The sequence below is a fragment of the Cetorhinus maximus genome, chromosome 24, assembly GCF_964194155.1.
Source record: "Cetorhinus maximus chromosome 24, sCetMax3.hap1.1, whole genome shotgun sequence".
Lineage (NCBI taxonomy): Eukaryota > Metazoa > Chordata > Chondrichthyes > Lamniformes > Cetorhinidae > Cetorhinus > Cetorhinus maximus.
In genome coordinates, this window is record NC_135902.1 from 51,479,238 (window position 1) to 51,505,233 (window position 25,996).

Here is a 25,996-nt window from a genome sequence, read left to right on the forward strand (position 1 = left end):
TGTGTGTTTTTCTTACAAATAATCTGGTAGGTTCATGGTCACCATTACCGATATCAGCTTTTTAATTCCAGATTTGTTTATTAAATTCCCCAGTTGTCACGGTTGGATTCAACCTGATCGCTCTGGATCGTTAGTCGAGGCCTCTGGATTGCTAGTCTAGTAACATAAGCAATATACTACCATTCCACATTTTGCTGAGTATGTGTGGATGCCAAAAATTGCTTTCTGATTTACTCTGCACTGAGAGCCTCACCATTATTGCTACTGCAAAGTCCATGCATGTGTAGTTAATCCAGTCACCCAGCAAAGAGACTTTTTCCGGTTTCTTAAAGATATTTTGGTGGTGAGTAGTTTTAATCGTGTAATTTGTGTTATTGAATCTTTGACCCACTTAGTGGCCCAAAGCCAAGCTGTAGGAGCCTGCAGTGCAGTTATTGTTTGATTATCTGTGATGAAATACAAAGTGGGTGTAGAAGGAATGTGGTTATAACTTTATGTAAACAAAGGGAATCTCATTATTGTGGCTGTTGAGAGCTGATAGGCTGCTGGTATTTTTATAATCTCTCTCCCAGAAGGAACTGAAGGTTATTCTCCCCTTTTAAACATTTGCCTTTCAAACAGCCCTCTTGTATCTTGTCTCTTTTTCTAATGTTTTACTTTCATTCCCATTTATATGACCTATCATTTCTTCTCTCAAGGTCCCAATTCATCTGTTACCAATCAGCCCTCACTGCTGGCCCCGCCTCCCTCCCCACTATCCCTGGAGGGGTGGGCAGGAGGTCACTGGAAGTGCACAAGAGTGAGCTGAAACAACTTTCCCTCCAGTTAGCCCAGGATTCTCCTCTCCCTTTCCTATGTCCCCTCTCTCATTCCTGAGAAAGCTTGCTCACAACTGGTTTTCTTACACAACTGATGTAGCATAAAGTACTATTTTTCATTTTCATTGAATACTGATTATATAAATATTGAAGATTGGAAAAATGCTGTTTGACTGAGCAACACATCCATCCAGAGTTGGCATCAGTCCTCAGGACCGCTTCGACTGGTTGGGGGCGTGGTGGGTTGGGGGTTGGGGGGTGGGGAGTGGGGAGGAGTGTGGGAGGAAAATTATCTAGAGATCCCACTCTGCACTGAACACGGGGGGTGTGGAGGGAGATGAGGAAGATGGTGGAATGATGCTCATGGATGATATTGCAACTAGTACTCATAGTGCACCTGCTATGAAGTGTTCCAGGAAACTTATTTTAACAGTTAATTGCTCCATGACAACGCCTCCACCAATCAGAATCCACTTGCCCAACCAATCAGCACTCTCTTTATGCAGTATAAGTTGTTGTTCTCCCGTTACGGTTGGAAAATTCTTGCAAGCTGTCCTGATGAGTACAAGACAAAAAGCTTTGATAGCATGTCTCTTTTCAGCAGCACTATTTTACATTGATCTTTATACCAACTTAAAGGTAGTGGCATTTCTCACTGGCGATTTAAAAAAATTAGTTTTATAACTTTACAAACTTGCCTTGAATATAAGAGATTGAAGGATGATCTCAGTGAAATCTGTAAAATATTAAAAATATCTGATAGAGTCCACATAGAGGAACCGTTTCCTCTGCTGGGGAGGGGTGGGGGGAATCAGCCACAGGTACAGTCTTAAAATTAGAGCCAGGCCCGTCAGTAGTGAAATCAGAAAGTACTTTTTCACAAAATGCCAGTGGGAATCTGGAATTCTCTTTCCCAGAAGTTTGTGGATGCTGGGAGTCGATTGAGATTAGACATGGATATCAAGGCATGTGGAACACAGGTAGGTAAATGAAGATGAGGTGCGGCTCAGCCACGGTCTAATCGAATGGCAGATCAGGCTGGAGGTGCTGGATGACCTCCTCTTGCTCCTGTTACTAAGCACCTTCCAATCTTCAAGTTCCTCTCACCACAAACTCTGACCTTAGGTGGTGCAGACTTACAGTGGTTTGACCTTAAAGAGCCAGGCCACTTGAAATCAAAGGTCCATTAGCAGAAGAACAAGCCATTCATGTAATGCTCTTGTCATTTTAAATAGTACATCATCCAACTTTCTAAGCAATGCCACAGGGCATCTACTAGTTTCTGTGTAAAGAAGACAGGATTTTTAAAATAAGAAATGAGTGTTTCCTTCGTAAAACAGAATTTTTTTCCCCCCGCAAATGCTTTTCAGCATCCCTTCTCTGCAGTAACCAACAGTCTCAACTGGCCTACTGCAATATTTTACTTTGCACACCATAAGCTTCGGTCTCACTCCTGCAAAGCTGACATTAAAAATTTTTTAGAGGGCTGACAGGGTAGAGATGCTGAGAGACTGTTTCCCCTGGCTGGAGAGTCTAGAAGTAGGGCCATAAGCTCAGGATAAGGAGTCAGCCATTTAGGATTTGAGGTGAGGAAAAATCTCTTCAGAAGGCTGTGAATCTTAGGAATTCTGTACCCCAGAGGACTGGATGCTCAGTAGTTGCGTGTTTTCAAGGCAGAGATAATAAGAATTGGGAGATTGAAGAAGATAGGGTATGGGGTAAAGGTGGGAAAGCTGAACTGAGGTAGAAGTTCATCCATAACCTACTGAATGGCAGAGCAGGCTCAAGGGAATGTATGGCCTTCTCCTGCCTCTTTTTCTCGTATCCTTATATTCTTCTCTGACCAAGGTGCAGTGTAGTACTGACACTTTGTCACAGGAAAGATAGGAATAAAATCCCAAACGGAACTCCAGAAACTCGAAGCAGCTCATCACTAGTGTAATTCACATTATGTGGGACTCCTGCACAGGATACAGTTTAGAGGTGGATTTTGTCATGTACACTTTAATCACAGAAAATGGTTCATCTTCAAGGACTAAGGACATTCTGGAAGAATTTGTGTTTTAAAAGTCCCTTAAAGGGTTAATGCAGGACTCTCCCTTGAAAAAGCAAGAAAGGGTAATTAAGCAGTTGGAAAAAAAGGCTGCAAACCTCTTGATCCTGGCGAACTGTGTTCAAAGGGGGTCACATAGTTTTATGGCTCTGAAAAAAACAGGGTTTGCTTTTGAGAAGAGAAGGACCAACTGCTTGAGAAGGAAGACAACAACGTTTTTGCAGTCCAGAGCCAGTCCACAGCCAGAAGTGAATATAAGCTGCTCCTGAGATGCTCTACATGCTGGAATGGTGTACCCTTGAGTATTCCATGACTCCGCCTGAAAAGCAGAGCCAGAATCATTGATTGTTTCATGGATCAGTGCTGAGAGGCCAACCGTATAACTCGGATGCCATTTCAAGAACTCCACCGTATCCTTTGCCTTTGAACCATTGACTTTTAACCTTTGGCAGAATTCCTCCATTTCTATTTTTATGTCATTTTTGTGTTTGTGTGTGAGTTTTAGGGTACCTCGAAAGAGTAATTAGTATAATTTCATGTGCCATGCTGCATGTTGATGAGCTTTTGCCTTTCTATTTGGCAAGACTGGTTTTATAATAAACTAATAAGCTTGTTGTTTATTGAAAGAAGCCTGGTTAAAGTCTCTTTTATTCTGGGTACCAGTAGTGAAGATAAACAATTGGCCATTTTGGTGAATAAATTAAAGTTTTAAACTAATTGTACAACTGATGGAATAGTGAGGCCGGATCAACTGTGCACTCCTCCCATCTCGGTCGTAAAAATTTTCCATTTCAGATGAAGGGAGCGCAAATGGTGATGAGCAGTAAGAACCAGCCTATGATCTGCAGCAAATCCAGGCCAGTGGTGTGTCAAGGTTGTGAATTTGAAATGAGAAAGGAGAGAGAAATGGGAAATAGGAAAGAAACAGGAGGGAGAGAATCGTGTGATGGTATTTTTTCCCTGACCACCAGGGGGAGCAGGAGATCATCCTTAAAGATGATACCAGGATTTGAGAGGCTATAATTACCAGCAAAAAGAAAGATTTGTACTTATATAGCACCTTTCACAACCTCAGGACACACCAAAGCACTTTACAGTCAAGATGTACTTTTGAAGTGTAGTCTCTATTGTACTGTCAGGAACTTGGCAGACAATTTGCACATAGGGCTGGGCCTTACTGCAGGCTTTGGGACACTGATGTTGGGATCAAATGGGTTCCCAAGCACACACTTGCTAACAACAAAACCACTTCAGCAATCTTCACGGGAGTTGGCTTCCCAATTGGCTGCCTCTGCGTTTGCCGTCCTATTAAGGATGGCAGGTGGGCTACTGATGCTGCAGGCCAAATAAGATTCTGGCAGCTCACCAGGAGAAAAACAGAATTACCTGGAAAAACTCAGCAGGTCTGGCAGCATCGGTGGAGAAGAAATCAGTTGACGTTTCGAGTCCTCACGACCCTGCGGCAGAACTGAGTATAGTTAGGAGAGAGGTGAAATATAAGCTGGTCTAAGGTGGGGGGGGCGGGGGGAGAGAGAAGTTGAGGGTGGGGTGATTGTGGGGATAAGCAAGCAGTGATAGGAGCAGATAATCAAAAGATGTCACAGACAAAAGGATCAAAGAGGTGTTGAAGGTGGTGATATTATCTAAGAAAAGTGCTAATTAAGAATGGAAGGCAGGATACTCAAGGTACAGCTCTAGTGGGGGTGGGGTGGAAAGACTAACAAAGTTTTAGTTTTAGATTTAAAAATAATGGAAATAGGTGGGAAAAGAAGAATCTATATAAATTATTGAAAAAAAGGGGGAGGGGGAGAAACGGGATGGGGATGGGGGGAGGGGGAGTTTAAGATCTAAAGTTGTTGATCTTAAACTCCCCCTCCCCCCATCCCTACCCCGTTTCTCTCCCCCTCCCCCTTTTTTTTCCAATAATTTATATAGATTCTTCTTTTCCCACCTATTTCCATTATTTTTAAATCTAAAACTAAAACTTTGTTAGTCTTTCCACCCCACCCCCACTAGAGCTGTACCTTGAGTATCCTGCCTTCCATTCTTAATTAGCACTTTTCTTAGATAATATCACCACCTTCAACACCTCTTTGATCCTTTTGTCTGTGACATCCTTTGATTATCTGCTCCTATCACTGCTTGCTTATCCCCACAATCACCCCACCCTCAACTTCTCTCTCCCCCCGCCCCCCACCTTAGACCAGCTTATATTTCACCTTTCTCCTAACTATACTCAGTTCTGCCGAAGGGTCGTGAGGACTCGAAACGTTAACTGATTTCTTCTCCACCGATGCTGCCAGACCTGCTGAGTTTTTCCAGGTAATTCTGTTTTTGTTTTGGATTTCCAGCATCCGCAGTAGCTTTTAGCTTTTTGTTTTTAGCTCACCAGGAGAGGTGGGTTCTGCTGAGGCAGGTCAGGGACTGCGAGGGTGCCTCAACGTGGAGGTGTCTTCACTGGCCAACACAGAAGGGAAGCACTGTAAAACTTCCAAAGCCAGTATAGATACCCGATTGGAGACAAAACCCCTCCATAGGATTGGACATACCCACGATTGTGGGCTTTCATCCACACAGTTCCATCTTTGGAGCATGGAGCCTCCAGCCCCAATGGCCCCAGCCTGCTGCAGAGATGCCACCTCCTTTAAGCTAATGGTCTCAGCATGCGGATGGGGACATGGGAAAGATCTAGAGATACTGTGAAATTGGCCCTAATTGGGACCTTATTGTCCTAATTGACTGCCCATCTCTGTGGAGCAGGCAGCTAATACTGTCACTAGTCCAACTCTGGAAAAAGCATTGGGGAGACATCCCTACACTGTTCTATTTCCCCAGACACCTAGATTCATGGAGATTTGGTTGAGAAAATACAGTCCAGCATCCAAAGTATTTTGCCTTTGTATTAAAGAATGCTGATAGGGTTAGATGAAGAGGGATGGGAGGAGAATGCTGTGGATCATAACCAACAGCATGGACCAGTTGGGCCAAATGGCAAAGCTGTAAATTCTATGTAACAAACAATGCTGGGACAAAAAATAAAAAATACAAAATACTTGGAAAAACTCAGCAGGTCTGGCAGCATCAGCAGAGAAGAGCACTGTTGACGTTTCGAGTCCTCATGACCCTTCAACAGAACTAAGTAAAAATAGGAGAGGGGTGAAATATAAGCTGGTTTAAGGGGGGGGGGGGGGGGGGGGGGTGGTGGAGAGAGAAGGAGGGGTGGGGTTGTTGGGACAAGCAAGCAGTGATAGAAGGAGATAACCAAAAGATGTCACAGACAAAAGTGCAAAGAGGTGTTGAAGGTGGTGATATTATCTAAAAGAATGTGCTAATTAAGAATGGATAGCAGGACAAGCAAGGTAGCTCTAGTGGGGGTGGGGTGAAATAAGACTAAAAGGGCATAAAAGGTATAGATAAATGATCGGTGAAATACATTAAAAGTAATGGAAATAGGTGGGAAAAGAAAAATCTATATAAATTATTGGAATAAACGAGGAGGGGGAAGAAACGGAAAGGGGGTGGGGATGGAGGAGGGAGTTTAAGATCTAAAATTGTTGAACTCAATATTCAGTCCGGAAGGCTGTAAAGTGCCTAGTCGGAAGATGTGGTGCTGTTCCTCCAGTTTGCGTTGAGCTTCACTGGAACAATGCAGCAAGCCAAGGACAAACATGTGGGCAAGAGAGCAGGGTGGAGTGTTAAAATGGCAATTTCTCTGCTCCTGTCACCCATTCTAACCTGTCTCTCTCTGAACTTACTGCACTCCATTCTCTCAGGTCCAACCCTAACATTGTCATCAAACCCACTGACAAGGGTGGTGCTGTTGTTGTCTGGCGCACTGACCTCTACCTCATGGAGGCTGAGCGTCAACTCGCAGACACTTCCTTCTACCTCCCCCTGGACCATGACCCCACCACTGAACATCAAGCCATTGTTTCCAGGACTGTCACTGACCTCATCTCCTCTGGAGATCTTCCTTCCACAGCTTCTAACCTGATAGTAGCTTCTACCTCCTACCCAAAATACACAAACAGGACTGTCCCAGCAGACCGATCGTGTCAGCCTGTTCCTGCCCCACGGAACTCATTTCTCGCTATCTTGACTCCCTTCTCTCTCCCCTTGTCCAGTTCCTTCCCACCTACATCCGTGATTCCTCTGACACCTTACGTCACATCAACAATTTCCAGTTCCCTGGTCCCAACCGCCTCCTCTTCACCATGGACGTCTAGTCCCTCTACACCTCCATCCCCCACCGGGATGGTCTGAGGGCCCTCAGCTTCTTCCTCGAACAGATGCCCGAACAGTCCCCATCCACCACTATTCTCCGTCTGGCTGAACTTGTTCTCACACTGAACAATTTCTCCTTTAACTCCTCTCACTTCCTCCAAATTAAAGGTGTGGCTATGGGTACCTGCATGGGCCCCAGCAATGCCTGTCTCTTTACGAGGTATGTGGAACATTCCTTGTTCCAGTCCTACTCCGGCCCCCTTCCACAACTCTTTCTCCGGTACATCGATGATTACTTCGGTGCTGCTTCATGCTCTCGTCTGGACCTGGAAAAATTTATTAATTTTGCTTCCAAACTCCACCCCTCCATCATTTTCACATGGTCCATCTCTGACACTTCCCTTCCCTTCCTTGACCTCTCTGTCTCAATTTCTGGTGATAGACTGTCCACCAATATCCATTACAAGCCTACCGACTCCCACAGCTACCTCGACTACAGCTCCTCACACCCCACCTTAAACCAGCTTATATTTCACCCCTCTCCTAATATTACTCAGTTCTGTTGAAGGGTCATGAGGACTCGAAACGTCAACTCTTTTCTTCTCCACCGATGCTGCCAGACTTGCTGAGTTTTTCCAGGTAATTCTGTTTTAATTTTAGATCTTAAACTCCCTCCTCCATCCCCACCCCCTTTCCGTTTCTTCCCCCTCCTCGTTTATTATCTCCTTCTATCACTGCTTGCTTGTCCCAACAACCAACCCCCCCACTTCTCTCTCCACCCCACCCCCCTTCTCTCTCCACCACCCCCCCCCACCCCCACCGCCCCTTAAACCAGCTTATATTTCACCCCTCTCCTATTTTTACTTAGTTCTGTTGAAGGGTCATGAGGACTCGAAACGTCAACTGTGCTCTTCTCCGCTGATGCTGCCAGACCTGCTGAGTTTTTCCAGGTATTTTGTATTTTTTATTTTGGATTTCCAGCATCCGCAGTTTTTTTGTTTTTATAAACAATGCTGGGAAACTGGATCAGTAGGTGAAGTCTGTCAGTGACATTAGACCATACTGTGATCTTGCCCTTTACTGTGTGAATGATTTTCTAAACTACATTAAAATTCTCCCTTCCATCTAATGATCCCATAAACACTCAATGGTCAAAGTGGCAGAGAGAGGCAGTGAACTATGTTAGAGCTAATGATAATTGTATCAGCTGCAAAGAGATGGACTGATGGAGGCATCCCTCATTGAATGCTCTATTTCTCCATGATTTGTGGGACTGGAATTTATTTGCTGGTGAATATCACTTTGTCCCTTTGGTGGTTTGTTTGCTTTCCTTGCATCAGTTATTTGGCAGTAGAACAATCACAGGAAGTTCCTTATTACCAACTCTACTTGGGTTGTGACCTCCAGTAACCTGAATGAACAACAAGCAGTCAGGGAATGAGAACAATGCAGGATGTGGGATCTTGGACTTCAATCAATGTCATTTTTGAGAAATGTGTGGGGAATGAGGCTGATCTGAAACTCAGGTGAAGGTTGCTCTGCTGCAAGACAAGGATTGATGTGTGAACAATGTTATGCATTCCTCAATGAAGCAGCTGAGACCTGTCAAATCTCACTGCACTCTGTGCCTCTGAGCTGAAAAGGGTTAATTGACTCTGCATGTTTCACTGTAAATCCAACTATGCCTCATTGTCATCCAAACCTTTCAATTTTCCAGTAACTCACTCCCAGGTATCTTTTATTCTATATATAAACTCCCTGAACCCCTCGATTAGGTTATTGGAACTGACCTGTAATTACCTTTGCATTTCTGTTAGCATAAAATTTGAAGAAATTTAATTATTCTGCTGGTTTAGGGAGTGTTTTAAACTCCTGTTAGGACAAATAATATTTATTTTTGTTATGAGATGGCCTTCATCCAGCCCAGCAACATTCGTCAGTCCCCTGATCCTTGTGAATGTCCTGCACTGATGTGGGTCATACTTAGGTCAGATAACAAGGAGTTCAAGATGTGTACAACCTGATATGTGCTCACAGGCACTTCTCTCAGCGAGGCTTCATAGAATGACAGAATGATACAACACAAAAGGAAGCCATCTGGGGCATCGTGACTATGCTGGCTACTTGGTAGAGCTATCCATTGAATCCCACTCTTCTGCTCTTTCCCATAGCCCTGCCAATCTTTTGCCTCAGGTTAGGACAGTGGGGTAGGAAAATTCGCCTCCTCCCATAAATGCAAATATTGAAGTTTTAAAAATACCCAAGTGCTGACACCCTGGACAGATTTAAAACGCGGCTTTGCACTGGACTAGGGTTATACCGCATTTGGTGCAAACGTGTGTTGCCCCACCAGAGGAAGTCTCACTTTGCTTGGCACTAGTATGCTCCTGGAATCAAAATTAGGTCCTTATCCTCTTAGCCAACCTGTCACTTTAACATTGATGCCGTCTGAATCCACTTTTCATTAACGTGAAGACTGCACTAAAGACTCAGTGAGTGAGAAAACAGCAACCCAGCAGGAGACAGTATGGTCTGCTGTCACATTTTATTTCATCTTGATTTCAGATTTTGACAGAACGTATTTGTGCTTTACATCATCCTTATTTGCATTTCCATTGTGACATCGCCATTGTGGAATTCTGGTGCATCCAACGTGTCACAGTATTCTCCACATAAACCCATCAGTGTGCTGCTCCACCCAATCCATGCACCATTGTACTTGGTCACTCGGTTGGAGGATGTGAGTTTGCTTTTGTGATCCGCTCTCGTGCTGAATTCCCAGCTTCAATCACTGGGCAGAAGAGGAGGAAAGGAGAAGCAATCATTATGAGGTACTAGCCTGATATTAGCTCTCTACAGATGTTGCCTGACCTGTTGAGCGTTATCGGGAATTTCTGTTTTTAATTTATGTGATACTCTTCTGCCTCTCGGTCTGACTGGATTAAAAAGTAGCATTAACTTGGCATCAGCTTAGGCTGAGGAGCAAGTCACCTCTCTGCCTTTGGGGTCAGGGACTGGTATCTGGTGCAGTTAAGGAAGGTGGAAAAAAAATCACTTTGCGACGAGACAGAGCCTGGGTTTACAGAAATGGGAAGGAAATTACAAATGAAAGGCTAAGGAAAATTGTTGCTACACCAGAACCTCACTGTCCAAGCATGTTATCTATAATAGTGAGATTTCAACAGCTTTTGCAAGACAGATCTCTTGACTGGCTGCATGAACCAATTATGTTGTTTTTGAAGCAGAGGTTGCAAAGCCGTTCCCTCTGTGGACTGTGACCTTGAATTTCCAGAATTTCTCTCGGCACAGCTGCAGGATAATTGTCAATTTACAGGTTGCATAAACTTGCCCTGTATTCCCTTGCGTTTGGAAGGTTGAGTGATTATATATTATATATAAAAGGAATTTGATAAGGTAGATACAGAGAAACAATTTTCTTTGGTGGGCAGATCCAGATCAAGAGGACATAATCTTAAAATTAGAGCCAGACCATTTGGGAGTGAAATCAGGAAACACTTTTTCACACAAAGGGTATTGGAAATGTGGAACTCTCTCCCTCAAAAGGCGGTGGATCATTTGAAATTTTTAAAACTGAGATTAACAGAATGTTGTTAGGTAAGGGCAACAAGGGATATAGAGCAAAGTCGAGCAAATGAATTTCTGTCACAGAAAGGACTCAGGGGGCTGAATGGCCCACCCCTGTTTCACCTCAGTACAAATTGCTGAGCAATTCGCTCTGTTATTCTGTATGTATGTTTATTTTATTTTCTCAGTCCTCATGAATGTGGCCACTGTGCTCAGGTGGTGCCTGGGTGCTTGCAAGCATATTGCCAGAGATTTACATCCATAATTCCCAGCAGTGTATGGTCCCAAACCTGACTGTGTGTGTGTGTGTGCGTGTGTGTGGGAGAGGCTGCACATTCCCACAGGGAGAAGAAACTGAAAATGAAGTCACCCCAAGCTATTCCAGTGGGCCCCGTAGTGAACATTATATTGGTAAACACTCAGGGACAGATATTGTTTGCTTTCCTGGATGGAAACAATGGAAGTATAAGTACAATACTTCATCCCTTCAGCTCTAGAGCATGGACATCATTTGATGTTTGGGGAATAATTTCCTGTTCTCTGTAAGCAGCTACAATGGTCCTTCATGTTCCCGCCCATTACAAACTAATGTTCTTTCTGAACAAGTCATCCCAACCACTGGTTCACTGTTGTTTTTTTTTAGCATAACATAAGCTTCAGTTTTCAATTTCTTTTAAACCATTCGGTGTTTAATTTTTGCAAATAGAAATAAATTCTTCAGATTGAGTATTTTGAACTAATTTTTTTAAAATTCTTTCACGGGACGTGGGTGTCTCTGGCTAGGCCAGCATTTTGTTGCCCATACCTAATTGCCCTTGAGAAGGTGCATGCCCGGGGTTGATGGAGAAACAAAGCCTGCGATACTGAATTTTTCATCTAGACTATTGTTGTGCCTTCATGAAAAATGTTGAAATGATGGCATCAGTGCTGGCAGGCTGCCAGTTTGTGATTGATTGTAACATTTCCTCATAGAGCTTGGGTGTACAAACAAAAAAGAGTGTTTTTTTTCATTTGGGCTAAGGGAGATTTGGTAATGACTCTGTGTGCTGAATACCCATATCTCTAACAAGCCAAAGTGCAGAACTGACATCAGATAAAGTAGTTAATGAAATACCCATTGTCTTCATTTGGAAAACATTTACTGGATGAATATTTAGGAACAAGACTTGAGATTTATATAGCTAGAAATAATTAAATGTTGCACGGAAGATGATGGTTCCTAACATCATGTCGAAGTAGGAAACTGGTGAGGAATAAAGCACCTCACTGGCAGATTAAACACAGTTATCTTTCTTTAAATAGGTTTGTATCTGTGCTATTCTGTGACAAACAAACTGCAAGATATCATTGACTACTAATCAACTCCTTTCCTTGGACCAAAAGACCTATTGGAACTCTATCTTCAGCTATCAACCTTCCTCCTACATTTAACAAGCTTTCAAAATCCATGCTTCCAGATGAATGACCAATTCGTGGTGTAACTGATCTTACTGTTAGCTCCTTGTTGCACTGTGAACCTGGGCCAGGGGTTCATAGCCTTAAAAACAAGAAGAGCCATTTTTAAAATTTAGTCAAAAAGACAATATCTTAAGAACTGAAATTCTGTTACTCAAATGCCAACAATAATGAAAAACAGGACAGACACATTTTGACACCATTTTAAAGGTTTTACAAAAAAGAACTAGTTGAATGATACTTTCTTACAAGTACAATGTTAATAAAAGGTCAAAAAACAAAACAAGCCATTTAATTATCATCAAAATGGGTTAGATTGATTAAGGTCAGAAACTGCGTGCAGCCCTGGAGCTGCAGTTTGCAGACTCCTGATCTAGACCCTTCACCTATGTTCCCCAATACCACATTTGGCAGATCTATTTATACAAATTGACAGGCTAGATGAAGACAACTTTCCCAAATCAGATGCATTAAAATTAACATTTTACGTAACACCAGCACAGACAAGTTAAGCTGAATGGTCTGTTTCAGTGCTTATTTTTAAAAATTCATTCATGGGATGTGGGCATTGCTGGCTAGGCCAGCATTTATTGCCCATCTTTAATTGGCCTTGAGAAGGTGGTGGTGAGCTGCCTTTTTGAACCACTGCAGTCCATTTGTTGTAGGAACACCTACAGTGCTGTTAGGGAGGGAATTCCAGGATTTTGACCCAATGACAGTGAAGGAACGGCGATATATTTCCAAGTCAGGATGGTGAATGGCTTGGAGGGGAACGTCCATGTGGTCGTGTTCCCATGTGTCTGTTGCCCTTGTTCTTCTAGGGTGGTAGCGGTTGTGGGTTTGGAAGATGCTGTCTTGGTGAGTTCCTGCAGTGCATCTTGTAGATGGTACACACTGCTGTCACTGTGTGTCGGTGGTGAAGGGAATGAAGGTTTGTGGATGGGGTGCTAATCGAGTGGGCTGCTTTGTCCTGGATGGTGTCAAGCTTCTTGAGTGTTGTTGGAGCTGCACTCATCCAGGCAAGTGGAGAGTATTCCATCACACTCCTGACCTGTGCCTTGTAGATGGCGGACAGGCTTTGGGGAATCAGGGGGTGAGTTACTCGCCGCAGGATTCCTAGCCTCTGACCTGCTCTGTAACCACAGTATTTATATGGCTAGTCCAGTTCAGTTTCTGGTCAATAGTAGTCCCCAGGACGTTGATAGTGGGAATTCAACAATGGTATTGCCATTGAATGTCAAGGGGCGGTGGTTAGATTATTTCTTGATGGAGATGGTCATTGCCTGGCACTTGTATGGTGCGAATGTTACTTGCCACTTGTCAGCCCAAGCCTTGGTATTGTCTGGGTCTTGCTGCATTTGGACATGAACTGCTTCAGTATTTGAGGAGTCATGAATGGTACTAAACATTATGCAATCATCAGTGAACATTCCCACTTCTGACCTTATGGTGGAATGAAGGTCATTGATGAAACAGCTGAAGATGGTTGGGCCAAGGACACTACCCTGAGGAACTCCTGCAGTGATGACCTGGAACTGAGATGATTGACCTCCAACAACCACAACCATCTTCCTTTGTGCTATGCATGACTCCAACCAGCGAAGAGTTTCCCCCTGATTCCCATTGACTCCAGTTTTCTAGGGTCCCACACTCAGTTAAATACTGCCTTGATGTCAAGGGCAGTCATTCTCACCTCACCTCTGGAGTTCAGCTCTTATGTCCATTTTTGAACCAATGCTGTAATGAGGTCAGGAGCTGAGTGACCCTCAAGGAATCCAAACTGAGTGTCAGTGAGCAGGTTATTGCTAAGCAAATGCCACTTGATAGAACTGTTGATGACCCCTTCCATTACTTTACTGATGATCGAGAGTAGACTGATAATTGGCGGTAATTAGCCAGGTTGGATTTGTCCTGCTTTTCGTCCACAGGACATATCTAGGCAGCTTTCCACATTACTGGGTAGATGCCAGTCTTGTAGCTGCACTGGAACAGCTTGGCTAGGGGCGCAGCAAGCACAAGTCTTCAGTATTATTGCCGGAATATTGCCAGGGCCCATAGCCTTTGCAGTATCCAGTGCTTTCAGCCATTTCTTGATATCACACAGAATGAATCAAATTGGCTGAAGACCAGAATCTGTGATGCTGGTGACCTCCAGAGGAGGCTGAGGTAGATCATCCACTCAGCACTTCCGGTTGAAGATTGTTCCAAATGTACTCATCTTTTGCACTGATGTGCTGGGCTCCCCCACCAATGAGGATGGGGGTATTGTCCACCACCATTCATGACTGGATGCGCAGAACTTAGATCTGATCTGTTGGTTGTGGAATCACTTAGCTCTATCTATCGCTTGCTGTTTATGCTGTTTGGCATGCAAATAGACCTGTGTAGTAGCTTCACCAGGCTGACACCTCATTTTTAGGTATGTCTGGTGCTGCCCCTGGCATGCCCTCCCGCACTTTCCATTGAACCCGGGTTGCTCCCCTGGCTTGGTGGTAATGACAGAGTTGGGGATATGCCAGGCGATGAGGTGGTTGAGTACAATTCTGCTGCTGTTGATGGCGCACAGCACCACATGGTTTCCCAGTCTTGAGTTGCTAGGCTAGATCTGTTCCAAATCTATCCCATTTAGCACAGCGCTAGTGCCACACAACACAATGGGGGATATCCTCAGTGCGAAGATGGGACTTTCTTGTCTCCACAAGGACTGTGCAGTGGTCACTTGTACGAATACTGTCATGGACAGATGCATCTGTGGCAGGCAGGTTGGTGAAGATGAGGTCAAGTATGTTTTTCCCTCTTGTTGGTTCCTTCACCACCTGCTGCAGACCCAGCCTAGCAGTTATTATTCACTTAGGACTCAGCCAGCTTGGTCAATAGTGGTGCTACTGAGCCACTCTTGGTGATGGACACTGAAGGCCTACTCAGAGTACATTCTGTACCCTTGCCACCCTCAGTGCTTCCTCCAAGTGGTGTTCAACACGGAGGAGCACTGATTCATCAGCTAAGGAGGGACGGTACGTGTTAACCAGCAGGAAGTTTCCTTGCCCATGTTTGACCTGATGCCAGGAGACTTCATGGAGTTGGAGTCAATGTTGAGGACTTCCAGCAACTCCCAAATGTATACTACTGTCCTTTGCTGGGCCTATCCTGCCAGTGGGACAGGACATACCCAGGGATGGTGATGCTGGTGTCTGGGACATTGTCTAAGATGTGATTCTGTGATTTTTGGCACAAGCTCCCAGATATTAGTAAGGAGCACTTTGCAGGATCGACAGGGCTGAGCTTGCCCTTGTCAGTGTCAGTGTCTAGGTTTGATACAACGGGGCCACTTCAGAACACAGTTAAGAGTCAACCATATTGCTGTGGATCTGGAGTCACACGTAGGCCAGACCAGGTAAGAAAGGCATTAGTGAACCAGATGGGTTTTTACAACAATTGACAATGGTTCCTGATTAATTCCTTATATTTACTGTCGTGGTGGGATTCGCACCCTGGGTCTCTGGATTAACTAATCCAGTGACAATACCCCTATGCCCCGGCTTCTCCTAAATTCTTTGTAATTCTCTCTGCAACAGATTTGTTAGTGGTCGTGGGTTGGAAGAGAGATTTGTCGAGTAATTTACTTACTTAGTTGGCTGTTATTGGAAATGCACGTTAACCATAATTTGACTGCATCTGGAATGACTTTTTTCCTGTTGTAATGCCAATGAGACAGTGAAATTTAGTGTTTCCAGAGTCTGAGCTGCATCCTTGGCCAGTAATCTGAGGTTTACCCAGCCAACAATATTCCAAAATCATGACTGATATCAAATAAATGAGAAAAGCAAAAAAACAAAAGGAACCGCATCCACACGGTTGGGATAAGCAGATTCAGAATAATATACGTATCAGGAAACCGTTTGCCTGGTAATAACCGTCATTACAGGGAATAACGAACAAAGCACCACGAGGAAAATGATGCCTCCCGCTATCGATGGCTGGGTGGGAGGTCAGATCGATTGGTTTCGTCTGAAAGCCGGGGTTGGGGGGGGGGAAATCGGAGGAGCAGCCTGCGCATGCGTCCTGCTTTCCAGGCGGCGCCGGTGTCAGCAGGTAGTGGCGCGAGCGCCGGCCAGGCGGGCGGTTGGTTGGTTGGAGGGAGCAGGTTGGACCGGCGGTCGCCATGAGAGTGCTGGGGTAAGGAGAGCGTCTAGCTCCCGTGTCCTTTCTCCCCCGGGGAATCACTTATTCCCACCCCCCTCTCTCTCTCTCTCTCTTTCTCCCTCCCTCCCTTACAGTGGCCGGCCATGGCGCTGGGCAAAGGAGCGGCTGGATCCCGCAGTGACAGCGGCCGCTCGACCGAGCCCAGTGGCCCGGACCGACTGGGGGCAGGGGGGAGGGTGGAGTCAGCCATGGTTTTCAACCGTTTTCTTATTGGGGCCTCGTTCTCCTCACCTCATACCCTGGCCACTGGATCGCTTTTCGGATACCGAGGTCACTGGATCCCCTCATCCCATACCCTGGCCACTGGATCACTTTTCGGATACCGATGTGTCACTGGATCTCCTCATACCCTGGCCACTGGATCACTTTTCGGATACCGAGGTCACTGGATCTCATACCCTGGCCACTGGATCGCTTTTCGGATACCGAGGTCACTGGATCTCCTCACCCCATACCCCGGTCAATTGATCACTTTTCGGATACCGAGGTCACTGGATCTCCTCGCCCCATACCCTGGCCACTGGATCACTTTTCGGATACCGAGGTCCCTGGATCTCCTCACCCCATAACCCGGTCATTGGATGATCTCACCCCATAACCCCGTCACTGGATCACTTTTTGGGTACAGAGGTCACTGGATCTCCTCACCCCATAGCCAGGTCACTGGATCATCTCTCATCACCTCATGCCGGAGTCACTGGATCCCTCCACTGGCCACAGCCTGATCACAGAATCACTCCTCTCGTACCTGGATCATGCTCCACTCCACACCTGGGTCACTGGATTTCCCCATACATGGTTTATTGGATCTGATTCCTTCCCCCATACCTGAGTCACTGGATGCTTCCTGCACCCTATTCTGTCCCTCTGGTTACCAAGGTCTGTGTGCTCACCACTGCTCACTACACCTCACTCTTCTATTTGTGACCTACAGATCTGCTCAGAAATGATACTTTCTTTTTCTTGCTTTTAGGGGTGCTCAGCTTCCCTCCCTCCTCTGTCTCGGTTTAGTGGTCAGCCGTGCAGTAAAGACTATTGTGGACTGATCAATGGTTGATTTAGTTGGTCATTAATATTGTCCCCCCACCCCCCCCCCGCCCCCACCGCCAGCTCTTATGTTTTTTCTAATTCCAATGGGTTCATTGTAATGGACAAAATCAAGTTGTATTCTGGTATTGAAAAAGTTGTTTTATTCCACGTAGATGAGGAGTTCACTTTGCCTTGATGCTTTGTGTATTTGTCACCTCTACACAATTGTATTTAATTGTTCAAATTCATAATGCAGTTCAGTCCATTGGGAGCTGTCCATTTAACATTTCTAGTTAGCTTAGCAGATGAAAAGTATTGCAATATTTTAAGTGCGTTGATAAATAGTGCATATTATTTTGCGTGGAAAATACTTTCAGTTGTGCAGCTTGCTTCAGTCTTTGGCCCATCATTAAGAAAGCAGAATTTATATAATAGTTTAAAAATTGATAATGGGCATCAAACACCATCTGTTCTGATATATTACAAGGGGATAGTTTGGACTATGGAACTTGTTTGTTGTGCTTTTGAATGCAGCATTGCTTGGTAAATACAGTATTATTTGTTGTTCCCAGTAATCCACTAAGTTACAATTGGGTGTGAGTAATAAAGACTGCAATCAAGGTATTCGTTGGTCATCGTTAGTCAGAAGTGTGTTTTTGATTGATTTTGAGCTCTTGTGGCTAGTGATAAGTGTGCATCACCTATGGTTTGATAGCACTCTTGCCTCTTTGAGTCAGAATGTTGCGAGCTCAAGTTCCACTCCAGGATTTGAGCCCCATCAATCTAGATTGACACTCCAATGCAGTACTGAGGCAGTTCTGCATTGTCCATCTTTTGGATGAGACATTATACGAAAGCCCACATGTTTCACAGGTGGATGTAAAAGATCCCATGGCACTATTTGAAGAAGAATAGGGAAGTTCTCCCTGGTGTCTGGGTCAAAATTTATCCCTCAATTACTATTACAAAACAGATTGTTTGGCCATTATGGCATTGCTGTTAGTGGGAGTTTGCTGTGCATAAATTAGCTGCCATGTTGCCTTCATTACAAGAGTGAGTACACTTAAAAGCACATAATTGGTTGGAAAGTGTTTTGGGACATCATGAAAGGCATTATAACTGCAAGTCTCTTTCTTTTGATGTCATTTTAACCCCACATTTAATTAAGGGCTTTCATTCTATTTCTGACTTTTGAATATACACCCCCCACACAAACAATTGTCTCTGTAAAACAAAGCTGTTGACATAGCAATCAAGTTACATTGAAGATCTGAGGCCAAGGAGTTTTTTGCAAGGTGGTGGAATTGAAATTTGTAGTGCAGGTGTTTTCGTCCATTGTGCTTGTTCTAGCTCTATACCTATGGTTATTCAATTTCTTAATCCTTTATCAAATTTTTTAAATAGTTTCCTAACATGTTTATCCAGTTTCCTTTTTAATGTTGATTGCCTTGGCTTCAGAAATCACATTGGAATATGAATGCAATGCCAACAATAATCCTTATGCCTATGAGATATAACTTGTGCCATAAACTATTGTAATTTAATTCATCACATACTTCATCACTGTTTTCTGTTTATATCTTTTGTATGAGTAGTGGATTTACTTTAGGCATTTGGACTTGATCTTTAATTGGTGCTCAGCCATGTATTTTCTATAACTGCTTTAATTAAACATATTTTTATCAATAGGCATCACAAGAAATTCATCCTTTTGGACTGCAGAAACCATACTGTAAAAGTGAAGTAAACATTATTGGCGAGCATTATGAAATAAATATCTTAACTTGAAACTGACCCTGAGCCATTGATGGCTTTGCCACTTTAATTTCATGGTCAGCTTGATATCACACTGCTGGTTATGATGCATCCTCTCACCTCTCACATTCTATTCCTCTGTAAAATTGAGTTTGAGCCAATTGGTAGTACATTGCATGTCTTTGCTTTGTTGTGTTCACAGAAGAGGGTTAATGAATGCCATTATTTCTTGAGAGATCTGCAGTTTCCAAGGAATTCTACAGAATCTATATTGGGAAAATAGTTTTGTTTCTCAGTATTTGACCATTGCTCATTATTTTTGAAAAAATATCAAGGCTGATAGAATTGACACTTAAGATTGTTATTTCTCAAACTTGTGCTGTTTTTTTTTGAAGGAAATCTTAAGGTACTTAGAAAATGGAAGTCTTAACAATACACTTAGAAAATCATAGCACGATCAGACAAAGTCAACATGGTTTTATGAAAGGGAAATCGTGTTTAACAAATTTATTAAAGTTCTTTGAGGATTTATCTAGTAGTGTGAAAAGGGGAACCAGGCGATGTAGAATACTTGGATTTCCAAAAAGCATTTGATATGGTGCCACACAAAATGTTAATACAAAAGATAAGGGCTGAAAGAGTTGGGGGTAATACATAGCATGGATAGAGGATTGGTTAACAGAGAGGAAACAAAGAGTAGGAATAAATGTGGTATTTTCAAGTTGGCAGGCTGCTGCTAGGGGAATGCTACAAGAATCTGTGCTGGAGCCTCAGCTATTTAAAATCTATAATAATGATACAGATGAAGAATCCGAGAATAATGTACCTAAATTTGATGATACAAAGCTAGGTGAGGAGGACACAAAAGCTGCAGCCAGAGTAAGTGAGCAAGTGGGTAACAAGGTGGTAGATGGGGTATAATGTGGTGAAATGTGGAGTTATTCACTTTGGTAGTAAAAATAGCAAAGCAGATTTTTTAAAAAGGTGTGAAACTTCTAGATGTTGCCATTCAGAGAATGTGATATCAGCTATGATAATATTGAATGGCAGAGCAGGCTTGAGGGGTTGTATGACCTACTCCTACTTATTTTCTTATGAATTTTTATTTGCAATGCCAAACTGTGCAAATGAAATGTGCAGTAATATCATGACTGCTTCATTGTGAAAGGTATTGACTTTCAGATGAAGGATTAAACTCATCGCTGTCTGCCAGTTGAGATGGGTATAAACGACTCCATGGCATTGTTTGATGGGAGATTTGGTATCCTGGCCAATAATCAACACTCAGGCAAGCCACCCAAACAAATTACCGTTCCTGCTGTTTATTTCATTGCTGTTTGTGTGTAAATTGGATGCTGCATTTGCCTACAAAACTTGAGCTTTATTTGAAAATCCATTTGGATGTGAATTTTTTCAGTTAGGGTTAGTACAAGAGTGATGCAATATGAATGCATGTTTTGTAATTGAGTAGCCAAACAGCTACTAGGTTACTTTAAAAATACTCAAAATACAACAATTTATTTAATGTTTTCGGCATGCAGTGCTTAAATCTGGCATTTTGAGAGGAAATCTGACTTTGCAAGAAAACAGTCAAATATTTCCAAATGTAGTTTTTTCAAAATCCTTGAACATTTTTGGATTTCTGTAATTCATATTCAAAGAAAATGGCTTAAGACACTTCCACAATTAATTGTGATACTGGGTGTGATGTATTCCAAAATGTTATGGCACTTGGTGATTGTTGTCACTCTTTTTATAAAATCTTTAATACAATAAATAACTTCATGGTTATTCATCAACATAATTTCTTTTTCTGTTGTGCAATAATTATCTTTAAGGGAAAAAATATTTTAATCCAGTTATAATTTGTGTAGATACTGTCCGTTCCCTGCTGTATAATTTTTTTCTGCGATATGGATGGTGAGGGTAAGTGAAAATGAAGGGTTGACGTGGTGGTGAAAAAAACTAAGCTGCCATTTTACTTAAAGGTTCTTGTCAGGCTGAAGTTGAGAGTTTATTGGAGTTCTTGATTACAATAGATGGATGCATCTCATTGAGTCCAGATAGACTTTTGCCATTCAATGAGATAATTGTCATTCCTTTCTCCCGTCTTTTATTTAGCAATTCTACTTTTCTCCTGAGCACAGTGATTCATGCTGTGATATGGTTATACAGACACTGGCAATTCCTTGATACTTAGTCCCAAGGCCTAGTCTTCATGTTTTATAACATTCAATGGTTTTTAGTAGACATTTTGATTATAATCGAAGAAAATGTCATAATTGGTACCTGATCCTATATTGCCCAACGCGCACTTTCCATCAGAATTTACTGGATGCAAATCAAGAATGGGAATTCTCTTGCTGTTCATCAGACACTGAGGTCAATTGCAGTGCTCTTTTTTTCCCAATAATTTATATAGATTTTTCTTTTCCCACCTACTTCCATTATTTTTAAATGTATTTCCATCCATTGTTTTATCTCTACCTTTTAGCCTTTTTTGATTCCTTCATCCCACCCCACCCCTACTAGGGCTATCTGTACCTTGCTTGTCCTGCTTTCTATCCTTAATTAGCACATTCCTCAGATAATATCACCACCTTCAACCTCTTTGTTCTTTTGTCTGTGACATCTTTTGGTTATCTCCACCTATCACTGGCCCTCTATCGAGCTCTACTTGTCCCACCCCCCTTAAACTAGCTTATATTTCACCCCTCTTCTATTTTTACTTAGTTCTGTTGAAAGGTCATTCGGACTCGAAACGTTAACTGTGCTCCTTTCCGTAGATGCTGCCAGACCTGCTGAGTTTTTTCAGGTATTTTTGTTTTTGTTTTGGATTTCCAGCATCCGCAGTTTTTTGCTTTTATATAATTGCTGTGCTCTCCCTGATTGAGGTCAACTTACAGTAAAATTTAATGCTGTTTTAAAACCAGAAATAATTAATACTAGAATTATTTTAACTCAAAAAATTCCATGTTTACTTTTCAAGTATTGAAGTTAAATTTTGAAGGTTAGATGTAGTAATGGATCCAACAAAATCATATTTTATATCTAAATGGTTTGTATTATTGACTAGGTCATTTGTGAAGAAATATTTCCCATTCTCTTCTGGTCTATTTAAATAAAGCATCATGAGGCATGTTTTCTTAGTGAGCACAATTCTCAGACATCTTTACTTGGGGGTTATCTTCACTATTATTGGTAGCCCAGAAGATACATTTAATTATTCATTCATTCATGTAACTGCCAGCTGTGAGTTTTTTTAAACAAGCTATGGAAAAGCACGCACGATCGGGGAAAATAGAATTTTAAGTCACTACAGTAATAATGCGTTAGCGTGCTAGTTTTCCTTTCATACTTATTATGACTTAGGCAGTGCCTACTTTTGTCTTGTATACTTTTCAGATGCTTTTAAGGCCTCATTTGAGGGAACTTAATCTAGTTCCAATATTTGCACACTATTCCTTTTGAGCTGAAAGTAGTTAGGTTTATTTCCCTCCTTTCTTCCTGCCCAGCCCTCCCTTGTATCACTCTCCATTGTGTGGTCAAGATTAACAGGCCTGCATCCAAGTGTCTTACTGTGTGTAGAAAAGGTCAAGTTACTGTTTGTGTTGTTTTTAAATTTGGCTGAGTTTTCAGTAAATTGAACAATTTTATTACCAGCTCTGAATTACTTTAGTTCTAGCCATTAATTTGTTTTATACCCTCTTAATCCACCTCAACAGTAGCTGTCAAAGTTATCAACGTCAAATAGAAAGAACTTCTGTTTGTAACACCTTTTTTGACTTCAGGATGTCGCAAAGACCTGTACAGCCTGTTTATACTTTTGAAGTTAAGTCATTGTTCTAATGGAGAAAATGTGGTAGCAAGTTTGCATACAGCAAGCTCCCAAAGTCAACAATGTGAGAATGAGCAGATAATCTGATTTAATGATGTTGTTTGAGGGTTAAAAATTAACCAAGTTATCTTGGAGAACTTCTCTTCAAAATACATAGTGCAATGGCATCATTTACGCCCACCCAAAAGGCAGATGGGCCTTGGTTTAATGTCTTGAAAGATTGCACCTGCAACAATGCAGCACTTTTCAGTAGAAGGTAGTAATCACTTCACTTTTTTTTAATAAAATGCTTTATCAAGTGAGTTTACAATTAATGATCTCTCAAACAATATCACATATTTGCATTTTGTGGACTTGCATTTTTACAGTAGGAAGAGCTTTGTATGTTTTTCCTGAGGTTTGAGAAGAAGCACCACACTAGCCTAAAGCTGTCAGTTTGAGATTTGTGATTGTTGGGGTTGATATCTGGCAGTTCATGTGATCATTTTTTCAACTGTACCTGATGTCGAACATTGTAGATTTTTTCTCATTTGCATGATAGATGATTGTTTTTAAAAAATGCCACTTACATTTGGTGCACCTAAGTTCTGTGATGAAAATTCAGCATTGTGATCTGCTAGTGAAATGGGAACACAATTGGCTAACCAATCAATGCAAGCTGCCTAATGTCAAAAGTGAAGCAAAATGAAAAATAAGTCAGGATTTAATGAAACTTGATCCATGGTAAATTATTTTTTGTAAGGCTGTCGACTGGGGAAGCTTTGGATTACTTCCTTCAAGCTATGCCTCAATCTATTTTTTGTGTATTTCAAAAATAAAGTTCCTTGTTACCGACGGGGGAGGGACAGACAAACTGTACCTATTTCCTCTTACCACCTGTCTGTAAGCAGAAGGTGTTTTGAATTACTTTTATAGCATGCAGTGCCCTCTGTTGCCCAATACCTCAGTTTTTGTGATCCAATTTACTAACAATCACAGCAAACTCACGTTATGATTAACTTAGAAGGTTAGTATATTTCACATTCATAAAAAAACCTGGGGAAGGAGTGTCCACAATTGCCCGCTCTCGCTGTAAGGTGAATTTATCAGATGGAAATGACATCCCTTTGGTTCCCCTTTGAAATGGGCCTGACAGTCCCAGGTGTGATATTAGTCTGTTAGCAGCTCTGTAGTCATGATGAGTTCTGATATGCAAGTCTCCCGGTCTTTTGCGATTACTAGGGGTCTGCACAATGAGGTGTGAAATTCCATAAGATGAGAAAAGAATTTCTTTGTTCCTGCAGCTTCTGGGGGTAGTTCCCAGACAAAGGGCCAACCCTGTGGTCATGTGACTTGTAACAGCCATTTTTTGGGTTCAGCAGAAAGTCCATTTTTAATAACAATGGCAAAAGAAGAAAGTTCTGGATTTCTTTTCATGTCATATGGAATCCAGTGCTTGTCCCCTCGAATGTTTGTTTAATGCTAGTGATAGGCTTTCTGTGGAGTAAAATAAAGTGTCAGTTTCTCTGAAAGAGATGTGCTGCGCCTAATGGCCCTCCTCATGTATTTGTGTTGCTGATGATCATTTGAAAATTACTCATTTGGCTTGCCAGCATCCCAATGTGGGCTGCAGCTTTAACATAATGATTTGCTGTGCTGTACTGAGTAGTAAGGAGAACTAAAATCTACTAAAAGCAAAACTGAACAAAGTTATTCAATTTCCGCCAACTCCAGCATGATGCCACCACCAAACACATCTTCCCTTCACCCTCCCTGACGGCATTCCGTAGGGATCGTTCCCTCCGGGACACCCTGGTCCACTCCTCCATCACCCCCTACTCCTCAACCCCCACCTATGGCACCTCCCCATGCCCACGCAGAAGATGCAACACCTGCCCCTTCACTTCCTCTCTCCTCACCGTCCAAGGGCCCAAACACTCCTTTCAAGTGAAGCAGCATTTCACTTGCATTTCCCCTAACTTAGTCTACTGCATTCGTTGCTCCCAATGCGGTCTCCTCTACATTGGAAGCAAACTGGGCGACCGTTTTGCAGAACACCTGCGGTCTGTCCGCAAGAAAGACCCAAACCTCCCTGTCGCTTGCCATTTTAACACTCCACCCTGTTCTCTTGCCCACATGTCTGTCCTTGGCTTGCTGCATTGTTCCAGTGAAGCCCAACGCAAACTGGAGGAACAGCACCTCATCTTCCGACTAGGCACTTTACAGCCTTCCGGGCTGAATATTGAATTCAACAACTTTAGACCTTAAACTCCCCCTCCCCCCCATCCCCACCCCGTTTCTCCCCCCCCCCTTTTTTTTTCAATAATTTATATAGATTCTTCTTTCCCCACCTATTTCCATTATTTTTAAATCTAAAACTAAAACCTTGTTAGTCTTTTCCACCCCACCCCCACTAGAGCTGTACTTTGAGTATCCTGTCTTCCATTCTTAATTAGCACTTTTCTTAGACAAATATCACCACCTTCAACACCTCTTTGATCCTTTTGTCTGTGACATCTTTTGATTATCTGCTCCTATCACTGCTTATCTCCACAATCACCCCACCCTCAACTTCTCTCTCCCCCCCCCCGCACCCCCCCCACCTTAAACCAGCTTATATTTCTCCTTTCTCCTAACTATGCTTCAGTTCTGCCGAAGGGTCGTGAAGGCTCGAAACGTTAACTGATTTCTTCTCCACCGATGCTGCCAGACCTGCTGAGTTTTTCCAGGTAATTCTGTTTTTGTTTTGGATTTCCAGCATCCGCAGTAGCTTTTAGCTTTTTGTTATTATTCAAAGGGTAATTTATTTTTATTTGTGCAGTTTAAATTTAAGAAATTCCATTAAAGACTTCAAAAACATTTGTGTTTAGCAAGAAAGGAGGAAATGGTAATTGGTTAATAGAATATGTTGTATATAATATAAGTAGTTAACTACTGTGCAGCCAGGTTTCTTTATTATTACAACAGATTTTTCTGTAATATTACAAGGAAATTATTTGAGGTTTTACATAATGTGACATTATGACAGTAATGCAATTGAGAGATTTAGATGACTGA

At 42.5% G+C, this 25,996-nt stretch overlaps 1 protein-coding gene across 6 annotated transcripts in view; it reads left to right on the forward strand.

Moving 5' to 3' along the window:
• The first annotated feature begins 9,789 nt into the window (after nucleotides 1-9,789).
• The window catches only part of tex2 (testis expressed 2), a 107,847-nt gene continuing 91,640 nt past the window's right edge, over nucleotides 9,790-25,996 (forward strand). For 4 of the 6 annotated variants that reach the window (XM_078529037.1, XM_078529036.1, XM_078529041.1 and 1 more), the window contains exon 1: nucleotides 16,195-16,311. The gene's annotated coding sequence lies outside the window, so the exon portion shown is untranslated. Of the gene's footprint in view, nucleotides 9,927-16,194; nucleotides 16,312-25,996 lie in introns of those variants that run through there. The other 2 variants (XM_078529040.1, XM_078529038.1) reach the window with 2 other exon arrangements.